This window comes from Petaurus breviceps, unplaced genomic scaffold (assembly GCF_028583685.1).
Source record: "Petaurus breviceps papuanus isolate PSGF00001 unplaced genomic scaffold, PetGlider_PUasm1.0 47, whole genome shotgun sequence".
In the NCBI taxonomy this organism is placed as follows: Eukaryota; Metazoa; Chordata; class Mammalia; order Diprotodontia; family Petauridae; genus Petaurus; species Petaurus breviceps.
Window position 1 is genome coordinate 7,084,190 of NW_027186349.1, and position 18,221 is coordinate 7,102,410.

At 34.4% G+C, this 18,221-nt stretch overlaps 1 pseudogene; it reads right to left on the reverse strand.

The window, feature by feature from the left end:
• Positions 1-9,838: 9,838 nt before the first annotated feature.
• Positions 9,839-10,328, reverse strand: LOC138171809 (cofilin-2 pseudogene; annotated as a pseudogene).
• Between the last annotated feature and the right edge of the window lie 7,893 nt (positions 10,329-18,221).

An 18,221-nucleotide genomic window follows, 5' to 3' on the forward strand; every position in this document is an offset into this window, starting at 1 on the left:
TGAAAGAAGCAATGTTATATCAGTGATTCATGTGAAGTCATGCAGTACATATTTCCATATTAGTAATACTATGAAATAAATCACCCCCTACAAAACCACAATTAAAGAATGTAAAAAAAAAAATATGCTCCAAATGTCACTCTGAGTTTATCAGTTTTGTCTGTAGAGGTGGATACCATCTTCTATCATGGGTTCTTTGTAGTTGTCTTGGAACATTGTCTTGATCAGAAAAACTAGGTCTTTTACAGTTGATTATGCTTAAAATATTGCTATTACTGTGTACAATGTTCTCCTGGTTCTGTTTATCTCACCTTGAATCAGTTCTTAGAAGACATTACAGGGATTTTAGAAACTATCCTGCTCATAATTTTTATATCATAATAATATTCAATCATAATCATATTCTACAACTTATTTAGCCACTCCCTAATTGATGGGCATCTCCTCACTTTCTAATACTTTACCACCACAAAAAGAGCAGTTATAAAGATTTTTGTATAAATAAGTCCTTATCCCTTCAATCTCTTGGAGATACAGAACTAGTATCCTTTTTGATCAAGTTCCAGTCTGTTCTCCAGAATGATTAGACTAGTCTATAACTACATTAGCAATGCATCAGTGTTCCACCTTTTCAACATGATCTCCAGAATTTTCCTTTATATCATGTTAGCAAATGTGTTAAATGTGAGGTAGTATCTCCCAGTTTTTTCACTTTCCATTTCTCTAATTAACATTGATTAGAGGACTTTTCTGTGACCATTGATACTTTTATTTCTTCTTCTGAAAGCAGACTTCATATTTTATAACCATTTTATTTGGGAAATATATATATATATATGCATACATACATATATATGCACATATGTGTGTGTATGATTCGTTTCTCTATAAATCTGAGAAATGAGACCTATTGTCATTGCTATCAATTTCCATCTATTTTCTGTTTTTCTATAGATTTTGACAGCATTAGTTTTGTTTGTGCAAAACCTTCTTAATTCCATGTAATCAAAATTATCCATTGTATTTCTAACAGTCTTTTCTATCTCTTATTTGATCCACTACTCCATTTCTTAGCCAGTACCAGATTATTTGATGATTACTACTTTCTAATATAGTTTGAAATCTGGTACTGCTAGGTCACTTTCCTTCACATTAAAAAAAAAAAATTATTCCCCTGATATTCATGACCATTTTTTCTTCCAGGTGAATTTTGCTATATTTTTTTCTAGCTCCATAAAAATAATTCTTTAGCACTTTGACTGGTATGGCACTAAATAAGTAAATTAGCTTAAATACAATTAATATTTTCATCATATTGACCCAGTCTACAAATGATCAATTAATATCTCTCCAAATATTTAGACCTATTTTTTATTTGTTTGAAGAGTGTAATTTTGTTCCTATAGTTCCTGGGTTTATCTTGCCAGGTAAATTTCCAAGTGTTTTATAATGTCTGCAGTTATTTTAAATTAAATTTCTCTATCTCTTCTTGCTAGCTTTGTAGGTATTATGTAGAAATGCAGATGATTTATTGGGGTTTATTTTATGTCCTACCACTTTGCTAAAGTTGTTAATTGTTTCAACTAGTTTTGCATTTCTTTTAGTTAATTCTCTAGGATTTTCTAAGTATACCATCATTTTATCTATGAAGAGTGATAGTTTTGTTAACTCATTGGGTATCTCTATTCTTTCAATTTATCTTTTCTTGTCCTATTTATTTAATTAGCATTTTAATACAATATTGAAAAATAGTGGTGATAATGGACATCCTTGCTTCATACTTGATCTTATCGGGAAGACTTCAAATTTATCTTTGTTACAGATAATACTGGCTCTTGATTTTAGGTAGCTACTACTTCTCATTTTAAGAAAGTTTCCATTGTTTCCTATGTTTTGTAGTGTTCTTGATAGAAATAGGTATTGTGTTTTGTCAAAAGCTTTTTCTACATCTATAGGTAAGACAATGTCTTTGGGGATTTTTTTTTTTTTTTTGCTGTTTATTGACTTGGTCAATTATGCTGATAGTTTTTGTAACATTGATCAAGTCCTGCATCCTAAACATAAATCCAATCTGATCACAATGTATGGTTTTGTGATAATATTGTTGTAATACTCTTGCTAGTATTTCATTATAAATATTTTTTTATTTTTCAATTTTTTTAGTTGCATGCACAATTCATTGATCTGTAATTTCTTTTTTTATTGATGTACATGTTTAAAGATATAAATTTTTCCTGAGTACTGCTTTGGATGTATGATAAAATTTTGGTATGTTGTTTCATTGTTTTAATTTTCTTTAGTGAAATTGTTTGATTTTATGATTTGTTCTTTGACTCGTTCATTCTTTCGGTTTAAATTATTTAACTTCCAATGATTTTGTAATCGAAACTTCGATTTACCTTTATTGTATGTGATCTCCATTGTTTCACGGTCTGAAAGGGGTACATTTAATATTTCTGCTTTTTCTGCATTTGGTCATGAAGCTTTTATTTCCTAATACATGGTCAATTTTTGTGAAGGTGCCATGCACAATTGAGAAAAATGTATCCTTTCTTTTTCCAGTCAATTTTCTCTAAAGTTCTCTCATATCTAGATTTTCTAAGATTCTATCAATCCCTTTAACTCCTTTTTTTATTTATACTATGGTTAAGGAAAGTTGAAGTCTTTTACTTGTATTTCCTCCTGTAATTTATTTAGCTTTTCCTTTAAGAATCTGGACGTTATGGGGCGGCCAGGTAGCAAAGCAAGTAAGAGCATTGGCTCCAGTGTCAGGATGACCTGGGGATCGAATCTGGGCTCAGATACTTAGCACCACACCCAGAAATAACTGGCCATGTAACCTTGAGCAAGTTACTTAACCCTGATTGCTTTAAAAAAAAAGAATCTGGACATTATGCCACTTGATGAATACATGTTTAGTTATCCATACTACATTTTAGCAAGATGCAGTTTTCACATCTTATCTATTGTTCTATTTTTGCTTTTGCTTTGTCTGATATCATGATTTTTAGCCTTGACTTTTTTTTTAACTTCAGCTCAAGCATAATTAATTCTGGTCTAACCCTTTATTTTAACTTTGTGTTTATCAGTTTCAAGTATTTCTCTTATAAACAAGATATTGTTGGATCCTGACTTCTTTTTATTTTTTGCCTTTTGGAGGGCAATTGGGGTTAAGTAACTTCCCCAAGGTTAGTTTGCGTGTGTGTGTGTGTGTGTGTGTGTGTGTGTGTGTGTGTGTGTGTGTGTGTGGGTGTTAAGTGTCTGGGACTGGAACCGAACTCAGGTTCCCCTGACTCCGGGGCCAACGCTTTACTCACTGCACCATCTAGGCACCCCGGATCCTGACTTCTAATCCATTTTGCTCTCCACTTCCATTTTTGGGGCTAATTATTCCATTCATCTTCATAGTTATGATTAGTAATTGTACATTTCATTCCATCCCATTTTATTATTTTTATTCCATAGTTATTTCTAACTCAATATGTCTGGAATAGGACTAATAATTTTGCTCCATGACCCATCAATTCACCCATTTGTGTTGACAGGACCATCTTTTTTTTTTTTTCAATTCCAGGTACACTACTTTGATGTCAACCTTGATTATTTCTCTTTTTCTTTATATGTAATTGGTTTCAATGTATTGTCAATTTTACCTCTTTATCCATCTGCTCTATATTGACATAGTTCCTATCTCATTTAGGAACTATTTTTTGAGGGGGGAAGGCAAGGTTATTGGGGTTAAGTGACTTGCCCAAGGTCACACAGCTAGTGTGTCAAGTTTCTGAGGACAAATTTAAACTCAGGTCCTCCTGACTCTAGGGCCAGTGATCTATTTACTATGCCACCTAGCTGCCCCAAGGAATTATTTCAATAGCCATGAAAACACCAAATACATACTATTGAAATAGATAACAAATAGATAATATTGAAACACAGATTACATTTAAGTTAAAAAATCTTCAGAGATTTCCTTTGGCCTATAGGAGCAAAAAAAGAAAACATAAAATTCTCATCACCTGGCTCACATTTACCCTTCCAATCTCACCTTTCTCCACTCTCTATTCCAGTCCAAGTTGCATATTAAGTGATTCCTACACATTGTGCTACCTCTAGGTCATGCTACTTCTCAATACTATGCCTGATATAGCATATGGAAGAACATTTGAAGAAAAAAAAAGAACAGAGACAAAAACAGAAACCAAGAGAATATCAAAATTCAGGGTATGAGATAGGCATGAAAAACCTAGAGAAAGGATAAAAAAATAAACAGAAAGGTAAAAGGAGCTCTCCATCATCTATACTCATAACACAATGAACTTTGCATATTTACTCTATTTATTTATTATTATTATCTATTTATCTATATATTTACTCATTATCTTTCTAACTCTTCTAATGCTATCATAGTGAACTGAATGTAGTACATGCTGAATTTTAGTGAATGAATGAATAAAAAAATCAATAATGACTATATATCAAGTGCTATGTTATGTTCTGGTGAAACAAATCTAAAAGTGAAAAAAGCCCTTGTATTCAAGGAAATTGCATTCTAATAGGAGGAGTGTGAAGCTTAGACTATTGATAGATCCTAGGTGACAGAAGTTATTTGAAGATTAATCACTGATTTATTCATCTAGAAACCAAGCAATCCCTAGCAACCTAACTACTGCCTTCAGGTTAAGGAATGCAAGTTTGGCAAACTAACAGCTTAAGAATGTTCTTTTAATATAGTTATATAAAGTTAGCAAACTTTTCTAATCATAGTGTACTCATGATTCAAAGGAAGAAGGGGTTCTGTCACAGCCCAGAACACCTGCTGATTGATGATTCATAAGGTTCTGTCCCACTGAGTACCTGTGAATATTCACAGTAAAAGCAATCAGATAGAAAAACTGAGACCCAGGAGATCTAGTCTCTTTAACATGGGCTCTCAAACTGGATACAAAGTCACCAACATCATGATGTGCTGGTGAGACTGTAGGGAGAGGGAGCCACAGAAACATTGCATTTTTGCATTCTGTCTGACTTCAAATCCTTTGGATTGTAGACTCCTTCTCAACATTTTCTTACCCACAATCCTTCACAGGGAGATAGGACATAAAAGGGAATAGTAGCCAACCAGGAATATTTTTGCATATTTTTAGGGATGGTAACTGGAACCATAAGGGAATAGATTGGTCACCTTTTCTAAATGAATATCAGAGTTGATTTGATTTTGGTTCCTTAATTTTAAAAGAAAGAAGGGAAGAGACAGACAGACAAAGAGAGACAGAAAGAGAGAGAGAGAGGGAGAGAGAGAGTGCACTAAATATATAGATCTCTATAATATCTATCTATCTATCTATCTGAGAGATCTATAGATCTGGATAGATACGTCTATATATTTGTCTGTAGGTCTATCTGTCTGTTGATGGAAGAGGGTATGGAACTCTATTTTAATAGTCATTGCTTACCACAGGGATTGACACATAATAGCTGCTTAATAAAGGCTCATTGGTTGGTTTCAAGATTGTGGGGAGCTCCTATTCTGGAAACTCCATCTACTAATGCAGAATGACAGCCTCTCTTTAATTTAGAAACATAAATGTCCTTTGAAGTTAATCACCTTATCCATGAATAGCCAGTGTATGTGAGAGGGAGGGCTTGAGCACAGATCTTCCTGATTCTAAGGCTACCTCATGTTATTCTTATTTTCATCCTCTCATTTTAGCTGAGCAATAAGCTCTAGTCAAGCAAAATGTCATTTCAATCATCCCCCCCCCCCACACATTAAATCATCAATAAACTATGTATGTATACAAGTACATTTATAGGAGTATTTCATTTAGCCCTTCATTCCGGTTACACAAAATTTCCAGAGATATCTTATAATTATTCTCCTGAACTTTATTTTTTTTTTCTAAATGAAGAGAACATAATCAGCTTCATCAAAAGAATAACTGTTTCTTTCTATACTTCTTTTGGGATCTGCCCATTATGGAAATTAAATCACTCAATCATTATGCGCGTCCCTTAGATAAGAGGCAACACATGATTATGTTTATAGAATGATACATCTGGTCTGATTTGAATTAACTACCCATCAGCGACTATAAATTGTTATGTAATTTTATTTGATTGGCAAAAGCATTTTACAGAATCTTAAGCAATATTGTTGTAAATGTGCCTAGACTCCCAAAACATTTTCTATTATAAACTAAGTGAAAAGAATCTGAAATCTTATTATTCTAATCACATCAAGAATGTCCTTTGAAGAGTTAGATTACTTGTTTTACCACATCTTAAAAATGATAGTTTTCTTCATCTGACATTTAGAAGATTTGATGATTTGAAAGATAGTTTGACATATTGTCAACCTTTGATGGAGAAGGGCATGAAACATGTTCTAATGGCGTCCATTATAAGTTCATGCTTCCTAATTTCAAGTGGGACCTTAGAGCTGTTTCTCAGTGCCTTCCTTTATCTCTAGTTGATTCTTGATCATTTTCACCAGATAAGTGTTGTGTACATTTCTCTCATTAAGGCTGGAATCTTATCTCTTAACTGATTAACTTTTTTCTCTATTCAGCTGAAATAATAATAATAATAGTAATAGTAATAATAGCTAATATCATATACATGCCAGGCACTGTGCTAAGTGCTTTACCACTGTCATCTCATTTGACCCTTACAACAACCATTACTATCCCCATTTTGCAAATGAGAAAACTGAGGCAAACAGAGGTAAAGTGACTTGACCAAGGTCACACAGCTACTAAGTGTCTGAGGTTAGACTTTAATTCATATCTTTCTGATTTGAGACTTCTAGATGACAGTGGATGCTGGGCCTGAAGTCAGGAGACTCACCTTCCTTAGTTCCAATTCATCCTAAGACCCTTACTAGCTGTGTGACCCTGGGCAATTCACTTAACTCTGTTTGGCCCGGTTATTCATATGTAACATGAGCTGGAGAAGGAAATGACAAATCATTCCAGTATCTTTACCAAGAAAACCCCAAATGAAACAAGGAGTCAAATTCAACTGAAACAGCTGAACAGCAGCTTTCTAACTCAAGGCCAGTTCTCCATCCACAGCACTTAGCTGCCTTGAGAATATCTCTATATCTTTGCTTGTCTCCTTTTTTCCCCCACCCCTATCATGGCCCTGCACTGGCTATCTTAGAAACTGAGAATGATCTCCCTTCTCATCTCTGACTTTTGGAATCCCTGGACTCCTTCAGGGCTCAGCTTGTTTCTCCTTCTGCATGATGTCTTTTCAGGTAAGCCAAGGTGCTAGTGATTCCTACTACATGGTTACCTGGTCTTTGCTTTATATGCATTTTGCATACCTTTGTATGTTAATGACTTCTCTCTTAAAATTCTTAAGGACAAGGACCATTTATTTCACTTTTTTCTTTGTGTCCCAGCATAGTGCCAAGAACATAGCAAGCACTTTATGTTTGCACGCATGATTTTACTGATATGGATAATTAACAGTTCATGTGAAAAAAGAGACATTAGATTTCTCATCTGTAAAGAGAAGGGAAACCACTTCCAGCTATAAATTTTGATTGAGAGATGTTTGTGGACTATTTGCTCAATGTGAGTTAATCCCCTATGGTGTTACAGCTAAAGAAAAGTTGAAGCATATTTTACAGAAAGAAGAAATTATAGTATTGCTCAGCTATGGCTTTGAGGGTGGGTAAAATTTTGAAGAATGTTATTTGCAGAATGGAATTGTCATGCAAGGGATAGAGTGGAAATATATAAACTTCAAAACAAGGTTTGTAACTGGTGAATTAGAGTAAAGATAGACTTATTTGCAGAATATCTTAAATTGATTATGAAATGTCAAGGAACTTCATGAGAAGATTGAGAGTCCCTGTTGATTTTCCCCCTTATAAATTATCTGTTTCGTTGTGGGTGAGTTTGGTGATGGTTGGAAGCTTTCTAATTCCAGCATAACAATTGAATCCTTAGACTCTGGAGTTTCCCTATCAGAGATGAGAAATATTCTTGACAGCATGAAGTTCGAAATGGGTTGCAAAGGGTAGATAACTGAAGCTTAGCTTTACTAGAAGGACCATCATGGGAACTTAGAAGGTGCAATTATTTTCATTAATGTAAATGATGACTCCTTGGAGAAGAAGTTGTCATTTCCCTTCACATTCCGTTTTGCAAGGATGAATTTGGTGATAAGTCTTAATTACCCTTTAACTTTGCTTACAACCATCTGTTACTAGCTGTACTAATTTCAAAAATACTTCTAAATTCAAAAGAACTGCTAAAATAATCATCATAAAGCTTATATCACTCATGAAATTAGGTGTTTGAAGAATGAATGGGCACATATTTAACTGGAAAAGAGGAAGACTAATAAAAAGACTTGGAAAAATGAAGCCGGTTCCCCCTATTTCCTTTAAAGAATTCTTACTACACATGTAAGGCCATTGGAATGGTGATAAAGAAGAGGGAGAAGTACTAATGGAATTGACTGATTAATCAATGATGTGACCAGAAAAACAATAATTAGAAAATTACCAAATTGTAAATTTTAACTGCTCCCTTAACATTTCCAGTTCATTTGCTATTTCCTTTTCTGATGAGATTGTCATTAGAAATATTCTAGAAACTTATGTTGAGATTAGTGGAAAGGATTGATCACCATAATTGACTCAATAATTCCCTAGCTTCTTTTGAAATTTCCATATTAAAATTATGAAAGATAAATTACTCGAATACTACAAATATCCTGTTAAACCCTCAATTTACCTATTGAATTACAAATCCTTAATGTTCACTATTACTAATATTTTCCCAATAATCGAATATTTCCCTCTTATTATTCTTTGTTTTTAAATGTCACAAATTTTATTGCAAAACATGGCCGATTTTGTGGGCATGGAAAGTGTGACCTCAAAAATAACGTTCCATTTAAGACTCTTTTCATACAAGTTGCCATTATAGCTACATTATTGAAAACATCTTTAGTGCTGCAAGACTCACAGTAAACATAACTCTCAATCCTATAGTGTATATTCAATGGAAAATAAAAAAGACAGTATTAACTATTTCATTTAGGAAGATATGTAGATAACAGAAATGAACACTGAAGTACTACAATAATTTGATGACAATTATGACAAACGTTATTGACATTCCTTTTTGAAGGTGACAACCTTGTTACATAGTTCTGTGTATACACACACATATATACACCCATATTCGTGTATATATATGCACATACACGTGTGTGTATATGTATGTATATATGAAATATATGGACACAGGCATATATACATACATTTTTATATATGTACATACATATGCATATATAGATAGCTATCTCCATCTCTGTCTTTCTATAATACATATCTATTCAAACACATATGTATATGTATGTATGTATATGTGTGCATATACACACATCCCATCATGCCACAATCAGCTTTTTAAAAGCATGTTGAGAGGACAAAGCATAAGAACTGTAGGAACTTCAATCAAGAACAACTCTATATAGTACTGAATGAAATTTAGCATCTGACCATACTTTAGAGGCATTCAATTAGCTAACCTTTTGCAGTTTTCTAAGCTATTCATATTGACTATAAAATTGATCTTAATTCTTCAAGGGATACATATAATGCCATTTGTTTTGGTTAAAATGTGGCATAAAGACATTGCTCAGGTTCTACATATACCAGGATGAAACAGTCTAAAGGCAATCACTCATAAGTTGCTTAAGTTACTGACAACTCCTTTATGTTTTCTGGGAAACTATGATAAGGGACAGAAACCTCACACTATTCCAACTGATGGAGCTACAGAAATGCCAACCACTTCTTGATGGGACTTCACTGTCATTCTACTGTTCCTTCATGTGAAACTACTACATTGCCTCCCAATCTTTCTCCAAGCATTGAACAATCCTTAATGTCATCCAAGCCATTTACTTGCCACTAGTGTTTAATACCTGTAAATTCATTTTTAATGGCATCTTTAGAAGTAGCATGAAACATCTTGCTTTATAAAGGTCCACTTTCAGGAGCCCAGAATATAAGAACTAGGTTTTTTTAGATTCTTTTGTTTCATACATGGCATCATACAAAGCTTATCATTCTGAGGTAGCAACTTCACCAAAGATGTATAAGGGTCATCTACAGTATCACCATTGTCACCCACCAAGATATGCTTTGCTTCCTCTCCAATTACTTGTTTTTTTTTGTCATCATGTAAACAGGAGAGAACTGCTTTCTTTATTTTTTAATCTCCTTTTGTGTAGAAGATTTCCTCACTTTCATTTCATTAAAAATTTTGATTACTTCATCATTCAGTTACTCTAGAAGCCATGGTTTCTGGGACAGTAAAGACTGTCATAGCAAATTCTCACTCAGTGGCACTGGGGAGAAGAGGAAGAGAGCCCTTCTTACTCTTTAAACACAATATCATACCTTCAATTATTTTAGATTTTCCTATTTTATGGCAACACTTTCCTATGGTCTCTGTTTCTCGCCCTTTATTCCTTTCTATCTTCAAGTCTCATCTCTTCCTGTTTGTTAGTCTTTCCCCAAGTTTGTGATGTCTGCTTGCTTTTATCTAGGCATTTAATTTATTTTACTCTCATTTAAGTAGTTAAGTGAAATCTACCTTCTTCTCCTTCCCTCCAGCTTGTCTGGTTGCTTAATTGCTTATTTTTTATATTTTTTTCTGGGTGGGGGGGCTGAATTTCATTCTCCATGTCTTATTTTTCTAAAAAATATTGTCTTAATTATCATCATTATTTAGTTTCTTCCTCTGTATATTTTAGACTTGTATTATTTAATTCATAAGTTATGATTACTTATCCTAATATTCCTTGTGGAATTAATATTTCTATGATACCAATTTTGGGCTCCCTTTACAAAATAGTTTCTATTTATACATTGCCCCCATCCCAGGCTGCCTTTTTTTTTCTATTGTCCTTCACTCAGAAATACCATTTCTTACAGGAGACGTGGAAGTTTTTATCTCATGATAGAAAATTTCATGTGTCCCCAACTGTGTGTTTCAGTTACTAACTTTTAGCCTCCTCCTCCTCATTTCCCCTCATTGGCCATGAGGTCAAAGATCCATGCCCTCCCATTCAACTGGTGTCAGTTGCTCCCAGGGCCTCTGATTCTACTTCTCCTGAATTAGCATGAGTGGCTTCTCTTAGCAACAAATTTCTGCAGATTATGTCTGTTCTCCTATGCTTAGTTCCAAATCTTCCCTTTTTGAATATCTCTCTTTTCTCATGGAGGCATTCATCAGTAGTATCCCTTTCTTACCACTGCAAGAAGATTTTACTCTTGTCTTTCTGGCTGTTTCAATTTCCCCCTTAGCCTCCTTGCTCATTCTTCTGCAGCATCTCTTGGTCCTGAGAGACTAAAGGTGCTATTTTCCCTTCATTCTTAGCCACTAACTTGATTAGACTACATCTCCAATCCTTTCTATCCTCTCCTTCCATCCCCTTATGTATTCTCCTGTTCTGCAATTTAATCGTAATGAGGGTTTTGTTTTGGTATTTCAGGCTCTTTCTCCACCATTTCTTCTATTTAACTTCTGCTTCCACCATTGCCCCAGGTGTGCATTAAGAAAGAAATCTCTTCAAGGTTTGTCTGTTATTTTGTTGTTGCTCTCTTTGGTCTCTATTTTACTTATCCTTTCCATTTGTTTTTGTTTCCTGGGGTACTTGAGAAGCAATTGATTTCTTCAAATTTGGCTTTCTTTCTCGGAATATTTCAAATGCCTTTTATTTAATGATCATTCCTTTTCCTTTTTCTTTTTTTGATATTCTTTTTTTGTCTTTATTAATTTGTTCATTTAGTTTACAAGATTCAGTTCCCCATTTCTTTGAGTTTAAAATTTTCCTCCCCTCCCTTTCCTCCCTCCACCCCCATGGTGGAACACATTCAGGTGTAGGATCTGCAGATACTTTCACATTAGCCATTGGTCAGGTTATAAAGCAGAATTGTATCAAATGGAATGAACAATGGGAAAAAGGAAACAAGACCAAACAAGAAAAAGAGCAGGTAATTTGCTTCAATCTGCATTCAAACTCTGTTCTTTCTAGTTCTTTCCTTAATGTAGACATCTCTCTCCATCATGAGTCTTTTGGAGTTTACTTATAGCCCTGCATTTCTGAGAAGAATCCAGTCTATCAAAGTTGGTCATCACACATACGTTGTGTCTGTAATTGTGTACAAATTTTTCCTGGTTCTGCTCTTCTCAGTCAGCATCAGTTCATATAAGCCTATCCAGGTAAATATGAAGTCCATCTGCTCTTTGTTTCTTATGGCGCGACAATATTCCATTACATTACTATACCATAACTTGTTTAGCCATTCACCAATTGATGGTCATCCCCTTAATTTCCAATTCTTTGCCACCACAAAAAGAGCTGCTATAAATATTTTTGTACATATGGGTCTTAATCCTGCTTCTGTGATCTCTTTGGGATACAACCCTAGAAGTGGTGCTGCTGGGTCAAAGGATATGAAGTTGCTTATAGCCCTTTGGGCATAGTTCCATATTGCTCTCCAAAATGGTTGGATCAATTTACAATTCCACCAGCAATGTATTAGTGTTCCAATCTTTCTACATCCTCTCCAGCATTTATCACTTTCCTTTTTTGTCATCTTAGCCAATCTGACCAATGAGATGTAGTACCTCAGAGTTGTTTTGATTTGCATTTCTCTAATCAATAGTGATTTAGAGCATTATTTCATATGCTTATAAATATCTTTAATTTCTTCCTCTGAGAATTGCCTGTTTATCACATCTTTGACCATTAATCAATTGACTTGTATTCTTATAGATTTGACTTAATTCTCTGTACATTTTAGAAATGAGGCCTTTATCAGAGACATTGGTTGTAAAAATGCTTTCCCAATTTCCCACTTCCCTCTTAATCTTTGTTACATTGGCTTTGTTTGTACAGAAGCTTTTCAATTTAAGGTAATCAAAATTATCCATTTTGCATTTTATAATGCTCTCTAATTCTTGTTTGGTCATAAAGTCTTCCCCTCTCCACAAATCTGACTGGTAAACTATTCCTTACGTTCTGAGATTGCTTACAGTATCAGCCTTTATAGCTAGATCATGCACGCATTTAGACTTGATTTGGTATATGGTGTTAGATAATGGTCTATGTGCAGTTTCTGCCATATTATATTCCAGTTTTTCCAGCAGTTTTTGTCAAATAGTGAGATCTTATCCCAAAAACTGGGGTCTTTGGGTTTATCAAAGAGTAGATTATTAGAGTCATTGACTGCTGACTTTCTTGTACCCAATCTATTCCATTGATCCACTGTTCTCTTCCTCAGCCAGTACCAAGTAGTTTTGATGATTGCTGGTTTATAATACAGAATAAAATCTGGTATAGCTAGTCCACATTCCCTAGAATTTCTTTTCATTAGTACCTTGATATTCTGGACCTTTTGCTCTTCCAAATGAATTTTGTTACTATTTATTCTAGCTCTATAAGGTAGGGTTTTTTTTTTTTGGTAAATTGATTGGTATGGCAGTAAATATATAATTTAATTTAGGTAAAATTGTCATTTTTATTATATTATCTCAATTATAATAGCTCATGAGCAATTAATGTTTTTCCAATTAGTTAGATCTGACTTTATTTGTGTGAAAAGTGTTTTGTAGTTGTGTTCATACAGGTTCCAGGTTTGTTTTGGCAGGCAGATTCCCAACTATTTTATAATGTCTACAGTAACTTTAAATGGGATTTCTTTTTCTATCTCTTGCTGTTTGATTTCATTAGAAATATACAGGAATGCTAAGGATTTATGTGAGTTTATTTTATATCCTGCAACTTTGCCAAATTTATTCATTCTCACAAGTAGTTTTTTATTTGATTCTCTAGGATTCTCTAAGTATATCACCATATCATCTGCAAAGAGTGATAGCTTGGTCTCTTCTTTGCCTAATTTGATTCCTTTGATTTCTTTTTCTTCTCTAATTGCTACTGCTAACATTTCTAGTACCAGATTGTATAAAAGGGGTGATAGTGGACACCCTTGTTTCACCCCTGGTCTTATAGAAATGCTTCTAGTTTATCACCATTACATATAATGATTGCTGGTGGCTTTAAATAGAAGCTACTTATTATTTTAAGGAAGGCTCCATTTATTCCTGTACTTTCTAGTGTTTTTAATAGGAATGGATGTTATACTTTGTCAAAAGACTTTTCTGCATCTATTGAGATAATCCTGTGATTTCTGCTAGTTTTACATTTGATGTGATCAATTATACTAATGGTTTTCCTAATTTTAAACCATTCTTGCATTCCTGGAATAAATCCTACCTGATCAAAATGTATTATTCTTGTGATAAGTCGCTTTAGTCTTTTTACTAATATTTTATTTAAAATTTTTGCATCTATATTCATGAGGGAAATTGGTCTATGATTTTCTTTCTCTGCTTTATCTCTTCCTGATTTAGGTATCAGCACTATGTTTGTGTCATAAAAAGAATTTTGTAGGACTCCACTAATTTTCGCAAATAGTTTGCAGAGTATTAGAATCAATTGTTCTTTAAATGTTTGATAGAATTTGCTAGTACATCTTCTGGCCCTGGAAATTTTTTCCTATGAAGTTCAGTAATGGCTTGTTCAGTTTCTGAGATGGAGTTATTTAAGAAATTTACTTCCTCATCAGTTAATATGGGCAACTTATATTTTTGTAAATATTCATCCATTTCACTAAGATTGTCAAATTTATGTGCATATAATTTGGTAAATTAATTCCTAATTATTGTTTTAATTTCCTCTTTATTGGAGGTATATTCACCCTTTTCATTTTTCTGTTTTCTTTTTTTTATCATATTGACTAAGGGTCTATCAATTTTATTGTTTTTTTTTCATAAATCCAGCTCTCAGTTTTATTTATTAATTCAATTGTTTTCTTAATTTCAATTTTATTAATCTCTCCTTTGGTTTTCAGTATTTCTAATTTAGTATTTAATTGGGGATTTTCAATTTGTTCTTTTCTAGCTTTTTCAAGTGCACGCCCAATTCATTGATCTCCCTTTTCTCTAACTTATTCATGTATGCACTCAGGGATCTAAAACTTCCCCTAAGAACTGCTTTTTCTGCATCCCACAAATTGTAGTATGTTGTCTCATTATTGTCATTCTCTTGGAGTTACTGATTGTTTCTGTGATTTCTTGTTTGACCCACTCATTCTTTAGCATTAATTTTTTTTAGTTTCCAATTAGTTTTTAGTCTATCTTTCCATGGCCCTTTATTGCATATAATATTTATTGCATCATGATCTGAGAATGATGCATTTATTATTTCTGCCTTCCTGCACTGAACTATGAAGTTTTTATGTCCTAATGCATGGTTGATTTTTTGCATGTGCCATGTACTATTAAGAAAAAGGTATATTCCCTTTTATCCCCATTCAGTTTTCTCCAGAGATCTACCATACCTACCCTCTCTAATATTCTATTCACCTACTTAACTTTTTTCTTGTTTATTTTGAGGTTGGATTTGTCAAGTTTAGAGAGGAGAAGTTTAAGGTGTCTCTCTATTATAGTTTTGCTATCTATTTCTTCTTCTAATTCCCTTGCTTCTCCTCTAGGAATTTGGATGCTATACCACTTGGTGCATATATGTTAAGTAATGATATTGCTTTATTCTCGATGGTGCCTTTTAGCAGGATATGGTTTCCTTCCTTATCTCTTTTAATTAGATCAATTGTTGCTTTTGCTTTATCTGAGAAAAGGATTGCTACCCCTGCTTTTTTTTTTTTTTACTTTAGCTGAGGCATGATATATTTTACTCCAGTCTTTTGCTTTTACCCTGTGGGTATCCTTCTGTTTCAAATGTGTTTCTTGTAGATAGCATATTGTAGGATTACGATTTTTAATCCATTCTGCTATCACCCTCCATTTTATGGGAAAGTTCATCCCATTCATGTTCAGTTATGATTACCTCCATCCTATTTCCTCCCCTGTTTATGCTTTTATTTTTCTTCCCTTCTCCTTTCCCCTCCTTTAGAGTTTCCCTTTTAACTACTGCCTCCCTCAGTATTTACTTCTTATTAGCCTTCCCCCTTACTTCTAGCCTCCTTTCCCCTTCCCCCTTACTTCTAGCCTCCCTTCTAACCATCTTCCCATTCATAGCCCTTCCCCCCTCCTACTACCTGTAGGAGTATATGATAGAATTTTATACTTAATGTAGCAAGTTATTTCTTCTTCAGACCAAGATTGACAAGAACAGATCTCATGTAAAGTTCCTCTCTTCCCCTCTGTTATGATACATTTTGTGCCTCTTCTCGATAGAATCCTATGCTTAACTGGTTGTGTTATTCCCTCCTTGCACCAGAAAGAATGAGAGAAAAGCTCATATAATGCCCATCTCCCTCCCTTCTTTCCCTCTATTATATTGTTTTTATGCCTCTTTGTGTGGCATAATTTACCCTTTTCCACCTCATTCTTTTCTCTTCTTCCATTGCAGTCCCTTTGTAGCACTTAATAAGGTTTTTTTTATCATCATTCTGTGTAATTTATGCCCATACCCTCTACTTGTCTATAAACAGTTTGCTCTTATTAAATAACAGGATGTGTGTGTGTGTGTGTGTCTGTGTGTGTGTGTGTTTTCCTTGTTTACCTTTCTATGTGTATCTTGCATCTCATAATTGGAGGTTGAATTTTCCACTAAGCTCTGGCTTTTTCATCAGGAAGGTCTGGAAATCAATTATATCATTGAATGACAATCTTCTTGCCTGTAAGAATGTGTTCAGTTTTGCTGGGTAGGTGATCCTTGGTTGTAACACAAGCTCTTTTGCCTTGTGGAAAAATGTATTCTATTTCCTCCAATCTTTCAGTGTAGACACTGCCAGATCCTGTGTGATCCTCACTGTGGTTCCACAATATTTGAAATGTTCAGTTCTGGCCACTTGTAGTATTTTCTCCTTTACCTGGTAGTTCTGGAATTTGGCCACAACATTTCGCGGACTTTTCAATTTGGGATCACTTTCAGGAGGTGTCCAGTGGATTCTCTCAATTTCTATTTTACTCTTTGGTTCTAATATCTCATGACACTTTTCCTTGATGAGATCTTGGAAGATAATGTCCAGGCTCATTTTTTCATCATGATTTTCCACCTATGATTCTCAGATTATCTCTCCTGCATCTGTTTTCCAGGTCAGTTATTTTTCCATTGAATATTTTACCTCTTTTTCTAATTTTTCATTCTTGATGTTTTGTTTGACTAATTATTGGTTCCTCATAGAATTATTCACTTCAATTTGGTTGATTCTAGTTTTTAGAGAATTATTTTCCTCAGTTTTTGGAGCTCCTTTTCCATATCACACATTTTTCTTTTTAAGGAAACTTTTTTTCATTGTATTGTTTTTCTATTTTTGCAATTTTGATTTTAAAAGAATTATTCATTTTATATTCTATCTCTCTCACTTGGTTTTCAAAGTTCCTTTTGATCTCATCTAAGAAAGCTTTCTGTGCCTGAGACCACTTCCCTGTTGAGGCTTCAGCTTTGTGTGTAGAGTCATTATTGTCTCCCTCTAAATTTGGTTTCCCCCTCTCAGGATAGTAGGACTCCAGAGTTTTGGCTTTGCAGTCTGCTTTTTACCCATTTTGAGTCAGGGTCCTAGCCACACCCTTCCTCTAGGGTTCACAAGCCTTTACTGTTTAAAGTTTTGCCCTGGGGTAATAATTACTATGCTTTCAGGGTCAGGGCAGGATTGGAGCATCTGGGGTTCACTCTGCTATCCTGGTCCCTGGAAGTCCAGATAGGGTTTTTTTTTTAATTTATAGGCTGTGGATTGGTAGTCCCAGGAGTAGCTGCTGCCCCTGGCAGGGGCCCTGCATTTGACTCTTACCATATGTAGCAGCAAGCACCCCAGTGTCCCCAAGGTGCCTGCTCACACAGGTTCTTGGATCTGCTTTGTTAAAGGAAAGCAACTCAAAATGGGTTAACAAGCTTACTTTAATCAGTCAGACATATATCGTTTACCTTGTTCAGGGGAAAAAGGTCAGCACCCCAAACTTCAAAATATACAGACAGAATTATCAAGACATTAACAGATCAAGTAGACAGTTTTCCAAACTGTCCAACCATTACATCCATACCCAGTCAAAATCTGGGTTTCCACATCTGGGTTTTTCAAAGCCGGGGGACTCTCAACAACGGCTTCCCAGAATTCAGATCAAATTACAGAACACTTCTCAAAGTGAGTCCCAAAACAA